Source organism: Muntiacus reevesi, chromosome 19 (assembly GCF_963930625.1).
Source record: "Muntiacus reevesi chromosome 19, mMunRee1.1, whole genome shotgun sequence".
In the NCBI taxonomy this organism is placed as follows: Eukaryota; Metazoa; Chordata; class Mammalia; order Artiodactyla; family Cervidae; genus Muntiacus; species Muntiacus reevesi.
This window is the reverse complement of record NC_089267.1, coordinates 5194351-5214855: the sequence shown is the minus strand read 5'-3', so window position 1 is coordinate 5214855 and position 20505 is coordinate 5194351. Positions and strand designations below refer to the sequence as shown.

Here is a 20505-nt window from a genome sequence, read left to right as displayed (position 1 = left end):
TAAGCCATTTCCTTTATTAAAATTTTCAAATTGTGACTCATTTCTTTAGATAGTTCAAACATTCTTAATGATATTTATAAGACCCCTTTATTGAATAGATTATTTTTATGATTTCAACCTCACCTTCTGCTAGAGGCAGAAAACACTGGCTAGTGTAGTTGGTGTTGTAGACATAATAAAGGCCCATCAACAATAGTCATATCCTGATTCTAAAAACCTGTGAATCTGCTACTGCAGTTGGCAAAAAGAACCATGTAGCTATGGTGACATTGAGGGCCTTGAGATGAAGAGATTGTCCTGAATTTTCTGGATAGATTCAAAATAACTACAAGTGCCTTTGTAAGATGGGGACAGAGGTTAAGACTCAAAGAAGGAGGTAACAGAAATAAAGGTGACGTGAAGAGAGATTAAATTTGGACTACTGATTTACAGAACTCTAAGCTAATGATTCGTCCTCTTTTAAACCACATGACTGTGCTTTGTAACAGCATCAGTATGAAACTAATATAGATGGCAAATGCAAAGAAATCACAATAAAGTAGTAAATTAAATCTATTAAGGAATAGAAAGAATGAAGCAAGAGATTTGCTAGGAGAAACCATGAGATGGAAGAGTTATGGACATGGAAAAAATAAACAAGGCCAAAATAAACGGATACCTCACATATGTGAATTGAAAGAGACAATATACTTAAGATTTAAATTATCTCCAAATTAAAATATTTGTATTGTCATTCCAATCAAAATGCCTGATACTATTTATATTAAGTAACACTTTGGTCCTAAAATGTATATGAAAATGCAATGTGTTTATATTAACTTGAAGAAAATAATATACTGTCACATTCTAAGACTTACTATTTTGTTGTCTTTGTTCAGTGACTATGTCATGTCTGACTCTTTGCAATTCCATGAACAAACTTCAGAATGCCAGGTTTCCCTGTCCTTCACTATCTCACAGAGTTTGCTCAAATTCATGTCCATTGAGTCCGTGATGCTATCTAACCATCTCATCCTTTGTCGCTGTTTCTCCTTTTGCCTTCAGTCTTTCCCAACATGAGGGTCTTTTCCAATACCTTGGCCCTTTACACCAGGTGGCCAAAGTATTGAAGCTTCAACTTCAGTATCAGTTCTTCCAATGAATATTCAGAGTTGATTTCCTTTAGGATTGACTAATTTGTTTTCCTTGCAGTCCAAGAGGCTCTCAAGAGTCTTCTCCAGCAGCACAATTCCAAATTATCAATTTTTCAGCTCACAGCCTTTTCATGGTCCAACTCTTATATCCATACAAGACTACTGGAAAAATCATGGCTTTGACTTTACAGACCTTTGTCGCTAAAGTGATGTATCTGCTTTTTAATACACTGTCTAGGTTTGTCATAACTTTCCCTTTAAGGAGCAAGCGTCTTTTAATTTTGTGACTGTCGTCACCATCTGCAGTGATTTTGGAGCCCAAGAAAATAAAATCTACAATTGTTTCCACTTTTTCCCCATCTATTTGCAATGAAGTGATGGGACTGAATGTCATGATCTGAATTTTTTTAATTTGTTGAGTTTTAAGACAGCTTTTTCACTCTTCTTTTTTGCCCTCACCTAGAGGCTCTTTAATTACTTTAATTACTCTTCACTTTCTGCCATAAGAGTGGTATCATCTACATATCTGAGGTTACTGATATTTCTCCTGGTAATTTTGATTCCAGCTTATGATTCATCCAGCCCAGCATTTTGCATGAGGCACTCTACACATAAAATTACAATAATTGAGATAGAAATATTGACATAGTAGTATTAGAGCAGAATAGTGAATATGTAAACAGACACACACACGTGTGCTCACTTAATTGTCAACAGAGACATCAATGAAATTCTATAGACAAAATAATGACTTTTGACCAGGTTCTGTGAGAGCAATTGGATATTTTTACTAAAAGAAATATGAATATTGACTCTACAAAATAAAATACTCAAAAATTAATTTAAAATGTGAAAGTTAAAACCATAATCAATCTGCAAGAAAAACAAATATAAAGGTTGAATTTAAAATTTTCCTTTATGGTTGATACATTGGTGTTATATCCATAAAAGTTTTGTCTTTTCAAAATTTCAAAGGTGTTTATATTTCCTTTAGAAACTGCAATACACAATTTTAGATGTATGTCTATGATCCATTTCAATTTTTCTCTGTGTTTCAATTGCAATAGTGATTGGGTTTTTATATTTTGGCATAGAGTACTCAGTGATTTTGATCTCACATGTATATCTCTATTTCTCTGTAATCTCTTCCACTCCATATAGATACTTTTCTCTCCTTACTTGAGGTCATCCTCTCCCAAATGGGAAATCCTCTTACATTCCCTGAGCACACACACGCAGAATATCAATTTCTTCAATCTATGAACACTTGTCAAATATCATACATCATGCTCCAAATGGTTAACCTCAAATTTAGAAGAGAATATGGTACCTAATTGAAACTGTATTGAATGTTTTCTTCTGTAATAGGATAAAATATTTTTTAAGTAATGCTCATACATTCATGAGTATGACTAATTATATCAACACATATTAGTATAAGTGCATACTTCTTTATAGGCTTCCCAGGTGGTACAGTAGTAAGGAATCAACCTGCCAGTGAAGGAGACACAGGAGACTCAGATTCAATCCTTGGATTGGAAAGATCCCCTGGAGGAGGGTATGGCTACCCTTTCCAGTATTCCTGCCTGGAAAATTGCATGGATAGAGGAGACTGGTGGGTTACAATCCATAGGTTCACAAAGAGTTGGACAAGACTGAGTGAGTGAGCACATATACACACATATTTATTTATAGAAAGCCATGTATTTATTTTGGTGGGTATAAAGTATATATACATATATACATGTGCATGCAGAGAGAAAAAAAAAATATATATATATATAATGTAAATATATATATATATATATACACACACACACATTGATAGTTATATAAACTCATAAAAATTGTAAATCTTAATAAATATTTTTCAAACAGTTGATACATTTACTAAGAATACATAAGAAAAAGACAATGAATTATGAAACAAATGTTGCATGATCTACCAAACAACTGTTGCATGATCTCACTTATATATGGAATCTAAAATAGTCAAATTTAAAGAAATAGGCAATACAATAGCATTTAGCAATGGTTGAGGATGGGTAGATGAGAAAATTTTGGTTAAGGAGAATACTGTTTAATTATGAAAGATGACTAAGTTCTGGAGATAAAATATATAAAAATGTGACCATAACAACACTGTGATGCATATTTGGATTTACAAGCAGATAGACCTTAAGCATTCTTTAAAAAAAAAGAGAGAGAGAAAAAGAGAAAGAAAAAATGAAAAATAATGAACTTGAGGTGACACATGTGTTTGTTGACATGGTAATGATGGTTATGTCACAATGGATGTGCATATCAAGTCTTGCAGTGGTACATGTTAAATATATATATATAGTTTTTTTTCAATTCTGCTTCAGTAAAAACCAGAGAAAAGTAAATAATATGATTTAACATAGCTGAGACACAATGGAGATAATTTATTTTAATTCCTGGAGGTGGGAGAAAACCATTTGCCAAATTAAAAACTTTCTCATTCTAGTTCATCTGCTTTTATTACCAGAGTAAATTCTATTCAATTAGCAAGCTAATTAAAAATAATCTGAATGATAGTCACAAAGAGAGAAACTCTAGAAGAAATCACAGAAGAAAAAAATAAAAATCTATATTTATTTGAAATGTTTTATTATCACTGAAAAATATAGAACAATAACTAACATCATAAATAAAATTATTAATAAAATTTCCAAAATAGTATTCCCATACAATACCATTCAGCAATAATATTTTAGTTTTACAAATGTATTGGTGTGGAAAAATTCACTGAAGTTGTTATATTTTCATTGGAAATTTAAGTTTACATCAGCAATAATAGACGTGTCAGTATAAGAAAATAAAATCATATCATTTAACACATTAATGAAGAAGAAAATAATTTTTTCTATTGTTCCAAAAAATAGCTTAATTCAAATTTTTCTAAAGAAGAAAGTTTTGCAATAGAAATAATTATAAAAAAGTTTATTTTGATAAACTGCAGACAGAAATAAAATTCTTAAAACATATATCAGACAAAATGATCAAAATTTGAAGAAATGAAGTGAAGTGAAGTGAAATTGCTCAGTCGTGTCCGACTCTTTGTGACTCCATGGACTTAGGCCACCAGGCTCCTCCGTCCATGGGATTTCCCAGGCAAAGTTTGAAAACATTCCTTAATATTAAGAACAAGCCAGAGTGCTCAACATGAACACTTTTTCTCAACGGAATAAGCTAATTAGTTGCATATCATATTATACATTTTATTTATTTTTTTTGTTTTATTTCTGTTGAATCAACATATTTATTTTTAATATTGAAATTTTAATAGTTTCAAAGACTGCTGACTTATTTTTTATTATTTATTTATTTTTTATTTTTATTTTTTTTCCATTTACTTTTATTCATTGGAGGTTAATTACCTTACAATATTGTAGTGGTTTTTGCAATACATTGACATGAATCAGCCATGGATTTACATGTGTTCCCCATCCCGATCCCCCTTCCCACCTCCCTCTCCATCCCATACCTCTGGGTTTTCCCAGTGCACCAGCCCTGAGCACCCATCTCATGCATCCAACCTGGGCTGGTGATCTGTTTCACCCTTGATAATATTATACATTTTAAAAAGCCACAGATAAATTTTTAAAGGAATTTTAAAAATTTGATGAAGATTTTTATGAATAAAATAATTTTCAAAGATTACTGTTTTATTCATAAGAAGGTTATTCATAATTATTTAGATAAGGTGAGTTTTTTATCCCTTGAAGAAGGAAATAGCAAATCACTCCAGTGTTCTTTCCTGGCAAATCCCATGGACAGGGAAGTCTAGTGGGCTACAGCTCATGAAGTCACAAAAGAACTGGGCACAGCTTAGTCACTAAACAATGAAGCATACTAACTAAAAAAAAAAAAAAAAAGACAACACAGAAGAGAAAAGGATTTTTAAATAAAGTATATGTATTGTTTGATATAAAATATTTTATTAATATCAAAATAAGTTTATTAGTATTTCATAAAATTTTATGTATGGTGTTAAAATTCAGAATAATATTTTATCAATTAATTTTATAATATAAGTTATATTGTAAAGTTAAATAAAAAGAAAATACTTTTCTTATTTGTAAATTAAAATACATTTATATATACATTATTTTTAAATTAGTAGTCTGCCAGGCTCTTCTGTCTATGGGGATTCTCCAGATAAGAATACTGGAGTGGATTTCCATGCCCTCCTCCAGGGGATCTTCCCAACCCAGGGATCATGCCCAGGTCCCTCACATTGCAGGGAGATTCTTTACCATATGAGTCACGAAGGAGAAACACTATAAAAAGAAATATCTAGGATGGAAGAGTAAGAAGACTCCAAACTGACAGTCTTCTATGAGCACACAAAAATTAAAACTATTTACAGAATAACCATCAATGAGAAAACCTAAAAATAAGCAGAAGAAACGTTCCACAACTAAAAATATAAAGAAGTACCCACAGTGAGTTGTGTAAGAGAGGCAAACTCAGGACAGTCAAAACCCACAACTCTGAGTAGGTGACTCAGATATGTGGGGACAATCACAATCACAGAGACTATCCCCAAGAAACAAGAGATCCAAGGCTCACTCCAGGCTCCCCTGCTCATAGTCCTTCACTAGGAAGATGAATCTCTAGAAAGTGTGACCCTGAAGGTCAGTAGGGATTGTACAGAAGAGAAATAGAGGGCTGAAAGAAGCAAACTATCAGTTTCTAAGATCAGTGTACTGCCAGCAATAAAAGGTTCCTGGATCAGACCCACTGGTTGATCCTAGAGAGATAGGAGGCAGTATGGGCTTTGCTGAGCAGAAAAGAAAAAGCACAACTAGAAATATAAAAGTTATGAAAGGGAGTCTTCATTCTGCACTCAACCAAGACTCGACACACTTTCTTTTCTTCGCCGATGCTGCTCATCTGAAGGGAACACCTGGACTCCGCCGGGGCTGGATCCCAGATGCAAAGTCAACCATTTAGATTTCTGACAGACTGATCCAGCATGTCTCAGATCCCCGAGGACCCGATGCCTCTGCTTTCTCAGCCATAAGGGAAAAAGGGGTCTGGAAGCAGGACGGCTTCACCCACATCCTGCTGTGCACCAAGTCATCCGAGAACAACTCGCTGAACCCGGAGGTGATGAAGGAGCTGCAGAGCGCGCTGAGCATGGCCAACACCGACGACAGCAAGCTGGTGTTGCTCAGCGCTGTGGGCAGTGTCTTTTGCTGCGGCCTGGACTTTCTCTACTTCATCCGGCGCCTGCCAAATGACCGCGAGAGGGAGAGCACCAGGATGGCCGAGGCCATCAGAAACTTCGTGAACACCTTCATCCAGTTCAAGAAGCCTATTGTTGTAGCTGTGAATGGCCCGGCCATTGGGCTAGGAGCATCCATCCTGCCTCTCTGTGATGTGGTCTGGGACAATGAAAAGGCATGGTTCTAGACGCCCTATACCACCTTCAGACAGAGTCCAGACGGTTGTTCCACCGTCATGTTCCCCAAGATTATGGGAGAAGCATCTGCCAACGAAATGCTGCTCAGAGGGCGGAAGTTAACGGCACAGGAGGCGTGCAGCAAAGGGCTGGTCTCCCAGGTGTTCTGGCCTGGGACCTTCACCCAGGAAGTCATGGTTTGCATCAAGGAGCTCGCCTCTTGCAACCCCATCGTGCTGGAGGAATCCAAGGCCCTTGTGCGCTGCAACATGAGGCTGGAACTGGAGCGGGCCAACGAGCGGGAGTGTGAGGTGCTCAAGAAGATATGGGGCTCCGCTCAGGGCATGAACTCCTTGCTCAAGTACCTGAAGAGCAAGATCGACGAGTTCTGACTATCTGGCCGCCCGAACTCACCAGGGCGTGCGGCGCCGGACCTCACGGCCTGGGTCAGGCTCATACCGAGCTCCCTCTGGGAAGCAGGACTTGAGACAGACAAGCTATTTATTGCCAAGGAGTTCTGAAGTACTGTAACTTTAAAATAAATAACTACAAAACTCAAAAAAAAAAAAAAAGTTATGAAAGGAAAAATATCATTGGTGGAGGAAAATATAAAGATAGTAGATGAAGCATTTATAATGCTACTATGGAAGTTAAAAGGTAAAAATAGTAAAATCATCTATATCAATGATAAATAGTAAAGGATGCACAAAGCAGATGTAAAATATGTCAAAAGCAGTAATTAGGAGGAGCAAAAATTCAGGGTTGTTAGAGCACTTTTGAACTTAAGAGATTATTAACATATTTATATTTGTATATAAACATCTTGGTAACCATAATAGATATTAACCTATAATAGATATACACACAAAAAGAAAGGAATGCAAATATAACACTAAGGAAAGTCATTAAAGCAAAAGAGAAGAGAATAAGGAAAAGAACAACAACAATAAAAACTAAAAAAAGAAAAAAAATGCAAGCAGAAAGCAATAAACAAATGGGTGTAAGTATATTTATCAGTAATGGCCTTTATTTTAAATAGGCTAAATGCTCTAACAAAAAGACAAATGTGGCCTCAAGCCTTAAGGAAACTAAGAAACCCATGGGTATGCAGTCTGTGAGAGGCTTACCCTACAAGAGACTGAAAGGGTATGGTTAGGAAAAAGCACTACATAAAAATGAAAAAAAAAAAAAAAAAAAAAAAAACTGGAATAGCAATACTTATATCAACAACAACAACAAAAAAAAACTGTTTAAAACAAAGACTATAATAAGAGATAACAAAGGACATTACATAATAGTAAAATAATCAAACAAATATGAAGATGTAACAATTATACATATTGATATATATGAACTCAACATTGGAGCACTTAATACATAAAGTAAATATTAACAAACATACAAGGAGAAATTGATAATAAGACAATAATAATAGGGGTCTTTAACATAACACTTACATTAATGAACATAGCATTCAGACAATCAACAAGGGCAAGTTAGACTAAAAATACACTTCAGGCAAGATGGTCTTAATAAATAGAGAACATTACATCCCAAAGCAGTAGAATATGCACTCTTTACAAGTGCACATGGCACATTATCCAGGATAGATGACAGGCTAAGTCACAAAACAAGTCTACATAAATTTAACAAGACAGAAATTGTATAAATCACCTTTTGGTTATCAGAATGGTATGAAATCAGAGATAAACTACAGGAATAAAAATGAGAAAAATAAAAATACATGGAAATAGTGGGTCAAAAAAGAAATCAAGGAGGAAATTACAACATACATTGAGACAAATGAAATTGATTAAAACATAACTTTCCAAAGTGTATGAAAGTGAAAGTGAATGTCACTCAGTCCTGTCCGACTCTTTGTGACCCCACAGACTGTATAGTCCATGGAAATCTCCAGGCCAGAATACTGGTGTGGGTAGACTTTCTCTTCTCCAAGTGTCAAACCAAAAGCAGTCCTAATAGGGAAATTCACAGTGTAATAGGCACACTTCAAAAATAATAAAAATCTCAAGCAACCTAACCTACCATGCAAAAAAATTAGAAAAATAAAAAACAGAGCCTCAAATAGCAGAAGGAAGTAAAGATCAGAATGGAAATAAGCAAGATAGAATCCCCCATCCCCCAAAGAATCAATAAAAGTATATTGGTTTTATGAAAATATAAAAAAAAATAATTAAAAGAAACAAAATAAGAAAGGAAGAGAAGAAATTACATCGATATTACAGAGGTACAAAAAAAAAATCATAAGAGATTAGGAACAGTTATTGTGTGCCAAGAAATTGGGCAACCCAGAAGAAAGAAAGAAATTCCTAGAAACATACAACTTGCTAAGACTTAATCAAGAAGAAACAGATAATCTGAAGAAACTGATTTCTAGTGCTGAAATTGAAAAGTTAAACAAAACAAAACAAAACAAAACTCCCAGCTAACACAAGTCCAAATTCACATAGTTTCACAGGGAAATTCAAACAACCATATAAAAAATTTATACATATTAGCTACCTAAAAAAAAAAAAAAAAAAAAACTGAAGAGGCAAGAACACTTCGAAATTCATTCTATGAAGCCAACATTACCCAGATACCAAGTCAGACAAGAACACACAAAAATGAAAATGACAGGCCATTATCTCTAAGGGACACAGATTTTTCAAATTCTCAACAAAATATTAGCAAGCCAAATTCAACAAGGAATCACGATTTTATGCCATTGTCAAGTGAGATTTAATTTATGGATGCAAGGGTGATTCAGTATCCACACATCTATCAATATGATACATTGTATTAACAATAGGAAAAATAAAAATCATATGATCATCTCAATAATTGCAAGAAAAGCATTTGGTAAAATACAACATTCATGTTTTTTTTTTCTTTTTTTGTAAATTTTCTCATCAAAATTGGTGTAGAAAAAATAGATGTCATTATAATAAAAAACAATTATGACAAACCCACAGCTAATATCATATCCAATGGTGAAAATCCAAATGCTTTTCCTTTAAAGCCAGGATAAAGACAAGGATACCCATGCAAGTCATTTCTATTTAACATAGTATGGCAGTCTTAAACAGAGAAATCAGACAAGAAAAAAAAAAAAAAAGTCATCAAAATTGGAATGGAAGAATTAAGACTGTTGCTATTTACAGAAGATCATATACTATACATAAAAATTCATAAAAACTCTACCAAAAATTACTAGAATAAATGAATTCAGCAAATCTGTATAAGACTAACATACAGAAGGGTTGACTCATTGGAAAAGACCCTGTTGCTGGGAGGGATTGGGGGCAGGAGGAGAAGGGGACGACAGAGAATGAGATGGCTGGATGACATGACTGACTCGATGGGCATGAATTTGAGCAAACTCTGGGAGTTTGTGGTGGACAGGGAGGCCTGGCGTGCTGTGATTCATGGGGTCCAAAAAGTCGGACACGACTGAGCGACTGAACTGAACTGAACTGACTAAACATACAGAAACCTGTATGCAGGTCAGAAAGCAACAGTTAGAACTGGACATGGAACAACAGACTGGTTCCCAATAGGAAAAGGAGTATGTCAAGGCTGTATATGGTCACCCGGCTTATTGTACTTATATGCAGAGTACATCATGAGAAACGCTGGGCTGGATGAAGCACAAGCTGGAATCAAGGTTGCCGGGAGAAATATCAATAACCTCAGATATGGGGGGAGGAGCCAAGATGGCGGAGGAGTAGGACGGAGAGACCACTTTCTCTCCTAGAAATTCATCAAAAAAATAACAGAACGCAGAGCAAACTTCACAAAACAACTTCTGATCGCTAGCTGAGGTCATCAGGCACCCAGAAAAGCAGCCCATTGTCTTCGAAAGGAGGTAGGACAAAATATAAAAGATAAAAAGCGAAACAAAAGAGCTAAGGACGGAGATCCGTCCCGGGAAGGGACTTAATAGAGGACGTTCCCAGACACCGGGAAACCCTCGCACTGGCGGGCCTGGGGGAAGTGTTGGAATCTCAAGAGTTTGAATCTGACTGGGAGGGATAGAATAAATAAAACCCACAGATTACGAGCCTAAAAGCAACTCCCAGCAGAAAAGTACCCCAGACGCCCGCATCCGCAACCAGCAAGTGGGGGCGGAACGGAGAGGAGCGGGCGGCATTACTTGGGGCTGGATCCGGGCCTGAGCGCCCTGAGGATAATCAGAGGGAGCTTTTGTGAGTTGCCAGCTTGAACTGTGGGAGAGCAAAAGAGAGAGAAAATTAACCGGCCCTAACACACTGCCGGCCGTTCGCAGAACAAAGGGACCGAGATTCTGGGCGGCTGAAGTCCGCCGGGAGGGTCGCGGCGAGACGGAGGGCGGGGGCGCCCGACCGTCGCGGGCAGGAACTGGGGCTGGGGACGCGGAGGGCAGAGGGCGCGCACGCCCGACTGGCGCCGGCGGGGACTGAGACTCGGACCGCGCAGGGCAGAAGACGCGCCGCACCCGGGGAGAGAGCGCCCGTCAAGCGCCTGGCTGCCTGGGCCGCTCGGGCGGCGTGGGGCCGGAGAGCGGGCCCAGCTTTGTGTGCCGCGCTTTTGTGAATCGCCTGAGGGCTGGAGCCGCACGCAGCGTGGCGCGCGCTTCAGACAGAGCAGCCCTGAGCCTGAGCAGCGCAGACCGAGAAAAGAGCGCAAGCCTCTCCCTGGAGCGCCGGCCCCTCCCCGCACGGCCCCTCCCCGCACAGCCCCTCCCCGCAGCGCGACGGAACTAGCTACCTGAATAAGAATCCACCTCCGCCCCCTGTGTCAGGGCGGAAATTAGGCGCGGAAGAGACCGGCAACAGAAACCAAATAAACACGCTTCAGAAGGGACCGGTGCAACAGATTAAAATCCCTGAAGAAACCACCGACTGACTACAACGGAAGGGCCTGTAGATATCGAGAAGTGTAAGCTGGAACGAGGAGCTATCTGAAGCTGAGCCGAACCCACACTGACCGCAACAGCTCCAGAGAAATTCCTAGATATATTTTTTCTTTTTCTTTTTTTTTCTTTTTTTTTTTTTTAAGTAAGGAAAAAAAAAATTTTTTTTTTCCTTTTTTCTTGGTTCTCTTTTATTTTCCTTTAAAAATTCCTTATTACTCCCCCATTACTCCTTAACTTTCATAGATTTTTACGATTTTTTTTTTAATTAGGCAAAACAATTTTTTTTCTCTTTCTTTTTTCTTTTTTTCTTTTTCTTCTTTTTCTTCTTTTTTTTCTGTTCTTTTTTCTTCTTCTCTTCTATTTTCTTCTTCTTTTTCTCTTATTTCTTTTAAAGCCCTCTAGCACTCCTTTTACTACGCCTTAATTTTCATTTTCAATCCACTATAACCTTACAGAAGAAAGGGAAAAAAAAAAAAAAAAGAAGAAGAAGAGAAGCCCTATTTTTATACCAAACTTCATATATATTTCTAAAATTTCTTTTGTGTGTTTTGGTTTTTGTTTTTAATATAGTATTTTTAAGAGTCTAACCTCTACTCTAGATTTTTAATTTTTGTTTTTCAGTATATGATATAAATTGTGAACATTTAAGAATCCAATATTCAGCTCCCATTTTTATTCACGAGTGTGTTGATTATTCTCTCCCAATCTTGACTCTGTTTTCTACCTCAGAACACCTCTATTTCCTCCTTTCCCCTTCTCTTCCCAATCCAATTCTGTGAATCTTTGTGGGTGTCTGGGCTACGGAGAACACTCTGGGATCAGACAACTTCGTAGATCTGTCTCTCTCCTCTTGAGTCCCCCTCTTTCTCCTCCTGCCCATCTCTATCTCCCTCCTCCCTCTCCTCTTCTCCATGTAACTTGGTGAACCTCTCTGGGTATCCCTAATGGGGGAGAAACTTTCCACCATTAACATAGAAGTTTTATTATCAGTGCTGTATAGTTGGAGAAGTCCTGAGACTACAGGAAGAATAAAACTGAAATCCAGAAGCAGGAGACTTAAGCCCAAAACCTGAGAACACCAGAAAACTCCTGACTACATGGATCTTTAAGTAATAAGTGACCGTACAAAAGCCTCCATACCTGCACCGAAACCAACCACCACCCAAGAGCCAATAAGTTTTAGAGCACGACATACCACGCAAATTCTCCAACAACGCAGGAACATTGCCCTGAACGTCAACATACAGACAGCCCAAGGTCACACCTAACACATAGACCCATCTCAAAACTCATTACTGGGCACTCCATTGCTATCCAAAGAGAAGAAATCAAGATCCGCATACCAGAACACTGACGCAAGCTTCGCTAATCAGGAAACCTTGACAAGCCAATCGTCTAACCCCACCCACTGGGTAAAACCTCCACAATAAAAAGGAACCACAGACCTGGAGAATACAGAAAGCCCACTCCAGACACAGCAATCTAAACAAGATGAAAAGGCAGAGAAATACCCAACAGGTAAAGGAACATGAAAAAAGCCCACCAAGTCAAACAAAAGAGGAGGAGATAGGAAATCTACCTGAAAAAGAATTTAGAATAATGATAATAAAAATGATCCAAAATCTTGAAAGCAAAATGGAGGTACAGATAAATAGCCTGGAGACAAAGATTGAAAAGATGCAAGAAATGTTTAATAAAGATCTAGAAGAAATAAAAAAGAGTCAATTAAAAATGAATAATGCAATGAATGAGATCAAAAACACTCTGGAGGGAACCAAGAGTAGAATAACGGAGACAGAAGATAGGATAAGTGAGGTAGAAGATAAAATGGTGGAAATAAATGAAGCAGAGAGGAAAAAAGAAAAAAGGATCAAAAGAAATGAGGACAACCTCAGGGACCTCTGGGACAATGTGAAACGCCCCAACATTCGAATCATAGGAGTCCCAGAAGAAGAAGACAAAAAGAAAGGCCATGAGAAAATACTCGAGGAGATAATAGCTGAGAACTTCCCTAAAATGGGGAAGGAAATAGCCACCCAAGTCCAAGAAACCCAGAGAGTCCCAAACAGGATAAACCCAAGGCGAAACACCCCAAGACACATATTAATCAAATTAACAAAGATCAAACACAAAGAACAAATACTAAAAGCAGTAAGGGAGAAACAACAAATAACACACAAAGGGATTCCTATAAGGATAACAGCTGATCTATCAATAGAAACCCTCCAGGCCAGAAGGGAATGGCAGGACATATTGAAAGTAATGAAAGAGTATAACCTACAACCTAGATTACTGTACCCAGCAAGGATCTCATTCAGATACGAAGGAGAATTCAAAAGCTTTACAGACAAGCAAAAGCTGAGAGAATTCAGCACCACCAAACCAGCTCTTCAACAAATGCTAAAGGATCTTCTCTAGACAGGAAACGCAGAAAGGTTGTATAAACGTGAACCCAAAACAACAAAGTAAATGACAACGGGACCACACCTATCAATAATTACCTTAAATGTAAATGGGTTGAATGCCCCAACCAAAAGACAAAGATTGGCTGAATGGATACAAAAACAAGACCCCTATATATGCTGTCTACAAGAGACCCACCTCAAAACAAGGGACACATACAGACTGAAAGTGAAGGGCTGGAAAAAAATATTTCACGCAAACGGAGACCAAAAGAAAGCAGGAGTGGCAATACTCATATCAGATAAAATAGACTTCCAAATAAAGGATGTGAAAAGAGACAAAGAAGGACACTACATAATGATCAAAGGATCAATCCAAGAAGAAGATATAACAATTATAAATATATATGCACCCAACATAGGAGCACCGCAATATGTACGGCAAACACTAACGAGTATGAAAGAGGAAATTAATAGTAACACAATAATAGTGGGAGACTTTAATACCCCACTCACAACCATGGATAGATCAACTAAACAGAAAATCAACAAGGAAACACAAACCTTAAATGATACAATGGATCAGCTAGACCTAATTGATATCTATAGGACATTTCACCCCAAAACAATCAACTTCACCTTTTTCTCAAGTGCACACGGAACCTTCTCCAGAATAGATCACATCCTGGGCCATAAATCTGGTCTTGGAAAATTCAAAAAAATTGACATCATTCCAGTCATCTTTTCTGACCACAGTGCAGTAAGATTAGATCTCAATTACAGAAAAAAAATTGTTAAAAATTCCAACATATGGAGGCTAAATAACACGCTTCTGAATAACCAACAAATCATAGAAGAAATCAAAAAAGAAATCAAAGTATGTATAGAAATAAATGAAAATGAAAACACAACAACCCAAAACCTATGGGACACTGTAAAAGCAGTGCTAAGGGGAAGGTTCATAGCATTACAGGCACACATCAAGAAACAAGAAAAAAGCCAAATAAATAACCTAACTCTACACCTAAAGCAATTAGAGAAGGAAGAAATGAAGAACCCCAGGGTTAGCAGAAGGAAAGAAATCTTAAAAATTAGGGCAGAAATAAATGCGAAAGAAACTAAAGAGACCATAGCAAAAATCAACAAAGCTAAAAGCTGGTTTTTTGAAAAAATAAACAAAATTGACAAACCATTAGCAAGACTCATTAAGAAACAAAGAGAGAAGAACCAAATTAACAAAATAAGAAATGAAAAGGGTGAGATCACAACAGACAACACTGAAATCCAAAGGATCATAAGAGACTACTACCAGCAGCTCTATGCCAATAAAATGGACAACTTGGATGAAATGGACAAATTCTTAGAAAAGTATAACTTTCCAAAACTGAACCAGGAAGAAATAGAAGATCTTAACAGAGTCATCACAAGCAAGGAAATCGAAACTGTAATCAGAAATCTTCCAGCAAACAAAAGCCCAGGACCAGATGGCTTCACAGCTGAATTCTACCAAAAATTTAGAGAAGAGCTAACACCTATCTTACTCAAACTCTTCCAGAAAATTGCAGAAGAAGGTAAACTTCCAAACTCATTCTATGAGGCCACCATCACCCTAATTCCAAAACCAGACAAAGATGCCACAAAAAAAGAAAACTACAGGCCAATATCACTGATGAATATAGATGCAAAAATCCTTAACAAAATTCTAGCAAACAGAATCCAACAACATATTAAAAAAATCATACACCATGACCAAGTGGGCTTTATCCCAGGAATGCAAGGATTCTTTAATATCCGCAAATCAATCAACGTAATACACCACATTAACAAATTGAAAGATAAAAACCATATGATTATCTCAATAGATGCAGAGAAAGCCTTTGACAAAATTCAACACTCATTTATGATTAAAACTCTCCAGAAAGCAGGAATAGAAGGAACATACCTCAACATAATAAAAGCTATATATGACAAACCCACAGCAAGCATCACCCTCAATGGTGAAAAATTGAAAGCATTTCCTCTGAAATCAGGAACAAGACAAGGATGCCCACTCTCACCACTACTATTCAACATAGTGTTGGAAGTTTTGGCCACAGCAATCAGAGCAGAAAAAGACATAAAAGGAATCCAGATAGGAAAAGAAGAAGTGAAACTCTCGCTGTTTGCAGATGACATGATCCTCTACATAGAAAACCCTAAAGACTCTTCCAGAAAATTACTAGAGCTAATCAATGAATATAGTAAAGTTGCAGGATATAAAATTAACACACAGAAATCCCTTGCATTCCTATACACTAACAATGAAAAAACAGAAAGAGGAATTAAGGAAACAATACCATTCACCATTGCAACAAAAAGAATAAAATACTTAGGAGTATATCTACCTAAAGAGACAAAAGACCTCTACATAGAAAACTATAAAACACTGATGAAAGAAATCAAAGAGGACACAAACAGATGGAGAAACATACCGTGCTCATGGATTGGAAGAATCAATATTATCAAAATGGCTATTCTACCCAAAGCAATCTATAGATTCAATGCAATCCCTATCAAGTTACCAACGGTATTTTTCACAGAACTAGAACAAATAATTTCACAATTTGTATGGAAATACAAAAAACCTCGAATAGCCAAAGTAATCTTGAGAAAGAAGAATGGAACTGGCGGAATCAACCTGCCTGACTTCAGACTCTACTACAAAGCCACAGTCATCAAGACAGTATGGTACTGGCACAAAGACAGAAATATGGATCAATGGAATAGAATAGAAAGCCCAGAGATAAATCCACGAACCTATGGACACCTCATCTTTGACAAAGGAGGCAAGGATATACAATGGAAAAAAGACAATCTCTTTAACAAGTGGTGCTGGGAAAACTGGTCAACCACTTGTAAAAGAATGAAACTAGAACACTTTCTAACACCATACACAAAAATAAACTCAAAATGGATTAAAGATCTAAATGTAAGACCAGAAACTATAAAACTCCTAGAGGAGAACATAGGCAAAACACTCTCCGACATAAATCACAGCAAGATCTTCTATGACCCACCTCCCAGAATATTGGAAATAAAAGCAAAAATAAACAAATGGGACCTAATGAAAATTAAAAGCTTTTGCACAACAAAGGAAACTATAAGTAAGGTGAAAAGACAGCCCTCAGATTGGAAGAAAATAATAACAAATGAGGAAACAGACAAAGGATTAATCTCAAAAATATACAAGCAACTCCTGAAGCTCAATTCCAGAAAAATAAACGACCCAATCAAAAAATGGGCCAAAGAACTAAACAGACATTTCTCCAAAGAAGACATACAGATGGCTAACAAACACATGAAAAGATGCTCAACATCACTCATCATCAGAGAAATGCAAATCAAAACCACAATGAGGTACCATTACACGCCAGTCAGGATGGCTGCTATCCAAAAGTCTACAAGCAATAAATGCTGGAGAGGGTGTGGAGAAAAGGGAACCCTCTTGCACTGTTGGTGGGAATGCAAACTAGTACAGCCACTATGGAAAACAGTGTGGAGATTTCTTAAAAAACTGGAAATAGAACTGCCATATGACCCAGCAATACCACTTCTAGGCATACACACTGAGGAATCCAGATCTGAAAGAGACACGTGCACCCCAATGTTCATTGCAGCACTGTTTATAATAGCCAGGACATGGAAGCAACCCAAATGCCCATCAGTAGATGAATGGATAAGGAAGCTGTGGTACATATACACCATGGAATATTACTCAGCCGTTAAAAAGAATTCATTTGAATCAGTTCTAATGAGATGGATGAAACTGGAGCCCATTATACAGAGTGAAGTAAGCCAGAAAGATAAAGATCATTACAGTATACTAACACATATATACGGAATTTAGATAGATGGTGGCGATAACCCTATATGCAAAACAGAAAAAGAGACACAGAAGTACAGAACAGACTTTTGAACTCTGGGGGAGAACGTGAGGGTGGGATGTTTTGAAAGAACAGCATGTATATTATCTATGGTGAAACGGACCACCAGCCCAGGTGGAATACATGACTCAGGTGCTCGGGCCTGGTGCACTGGGAGGACCCTGAGGAGTCGGGTGGGGAGGGAGGTGGGAGGGGGGATCGGGATGGGGAATACGTGTAACTATATGGCTGATTCATGTCAATGTATGACAAAACCCACTGAAATGTTGTAAAGTGATTGGCCTCCAACTAATAAAATAATATTAAAAAAAAAAATAATAATAACCTCAGATATGCAGATGACACCACCCTTATGGCAGAAAGTGAAGATGAACTAAAAAACCTCTTGATGAAAGTGAAAGAGGAGAGTGAAAAAGTTGGCTTAAAGCTCAACATTCAGAAAACTAAGATCATGTCATCTGGTCCCATCACTTCATAGGAAATAGATGGGGAGACAGTGGAAACAGTGTCAGACTTTCTTTTTTGGGGCTTCAAAATCACTGCAGATGGTGGCTGCAGCCATGAAATTAAAAGACACTTACTCCTTGGAAAGAAAGTTATGACCAACCTAGACAGCATATTAAACAGCAGAGACATTACTTGGTCAACAAAGGTCCATCTAGTCAAGGCTGTTGTTTTCCCAGTGGTCATGTATGGATGTGAGAGTTGGACTGTGAGGGAAGCTGAGTGCAAAAAAATTGATGCTTTTGAACTATGGTGTTGGAGAAGACTTTTGAGAGTCTCTTGGGCTGCAAGGAGATCCAACCAGTCCATCCTAAAGGAGATCAGTCCTGGGTGTTCATTGGAAGGACTGATGTTGAAGCCGAAACTCCAATACTTTGGCCACCTCATGCGAAGAGTTGACTCATTAGAAAATACCCTGATGGTGGGAAGGATTGGGGGCAGGAGGAGGAGGGGACGACAGAGGATGAGATGGCTGGAGGCATCTCCAACTCGGTGTGCATGAGTTTGAATAAACTCCGGGAGTTGGTGATGGACAGGGAGGCCTGGCGTGCTATGATTCATGGGGTTGCAAAGAGTCAGACATGACTGAGCGACTGAACTGAACTGAACATTCAGAAATCCTTACTATTCTATATACTAAAACGAACTACCAAAAAAAAAAAAAAAGAAAGAAAATAATTCAATTTCATATTGCATCAAAATGAATCAAAAAGCTAGATAGAAGCTTAACCAAAGAGATTAAAGCTATGAAAGCTATAAAATATTAATAAAGGAAACTGTAGATGATCCAATGAAATGGAGAGTTATTCCATGTTCATGTTATTAGAAGAATTAATATTGATATTGATATTGTTAAAATGGTTTCTTTATTGGCTCAGAAGAAAATCTGTGAAAATAAAATTGGTTATTCTCACTCATGTACTTGGAAATGTGTTTTGGTTATCAATTAATCTCTGTAGATTTAGGGGTCTAGGTAACTCAAGGTTGGAATTCATCCTCCTGGGGGCATAAGGCATGTTTCATAGAACCTAGATCTAGATTTAAGAATGATAACTGATCATTTTGACTGCTGATCAAGATGTTGGAGTAGAAGGACGTGTGCTCATCTTCTCCTGTGAGAACTCCAAATTTGCAACTCACTCTTGAGCAACCATTGACAGGAGAATATTGGATCCCACCAAAAAAGCATGCCCCATGTTCAAGGCAAAGGAGAAGTTCCAGCAAGATGGCAGGAAGGGCAAAATCGTGTTTAGAATCAAGCTCCACACTGGCCAGAGATGCTCAGTGGGGTCAAACAAAACCTTGTGCACATCAAGATCCAGAGACCCCATAAAGACTGAGTCAGACATGTTTTTGAGTGTTTGAGTATCTCTTGCAGAGGCATGGGTCAACAGTGGCCTGCTGCAGGGGAAGGGGCTCTGGGTGCAGCAGACCTGGGTCACACAGTGTGTGGCATAAGTCCTCTTGGAGGAAGTCTCCATAAACCCCACCACAGAGTCACTGAGCAGATGACCAACAAACTGCAGAAAAATTATACTGAAGAAATTATTGCACTGTTAAAAGAGTTCTAGGATACATAGATTCCTTCAACTTGGGGATCAGGACAAGGGACTGAGATTGCCCAGGGGACTTGATTTTGGAGGCCAGTGGGATTTAAAACAGAATTTACACAGGATTGGGGAAACAGACTCTTGGAGAGCACAAAAAAAAAAAAAAAAAAAATGTTATGTGGACCACAACCCAGGAGAAAGGAGCAGTGATCCCACAGGAGACTGACCCAACTTGCGTGTGAGTGTACAGAAGTCTCCAGCGGAGGCATGGATTGCCGGTGACTTGCAGCAGGGTCAGGGTCACTGAATACAATGTGCACACACAAGACCTTTGTGTATTTGTGTGTTGCTTTTTTTAATTTTATTTATTTCAGTTGGAAGCTAATTAGTTTACAATATTGGGGTGGTTTTTGCCATATGAAGGTCACCATTATCTTCATTACTCCCATAAGAGCTTGGTTTCAGGTAAAACAACAAGGCAGGAATACAGCCCCTTCCATCAACAGAAAATTGGATTAAATATTTACTGAGCATGGTCCTGTCCATCAGAGTAAGACCCAGTTTCTCCATCAGTCAGTCTCTCCCATCAGGAAACTTCCATAAGCCTCTTATTCTTATCCTAGATAGAATGAAAACCACAAACACAGAAAGGTAACCGAAATGAT

The 20505-nt window shown here is 37.8% G+C and overlaps 1 pseudogene; it reads left to right on the top strand.

Moving 5' to 3' along the window:
- The first annotated feature begins 6206 nt into the window (after positions 1-6206).
- Positions 6207-6956, top strand: LOC136150902 (chromodomain Y-like protein pseudogene; annotated as a pseudogene).
- The last annotated feature ends 13549 nt before the right edge of the window (positions 6957-20505 follow it).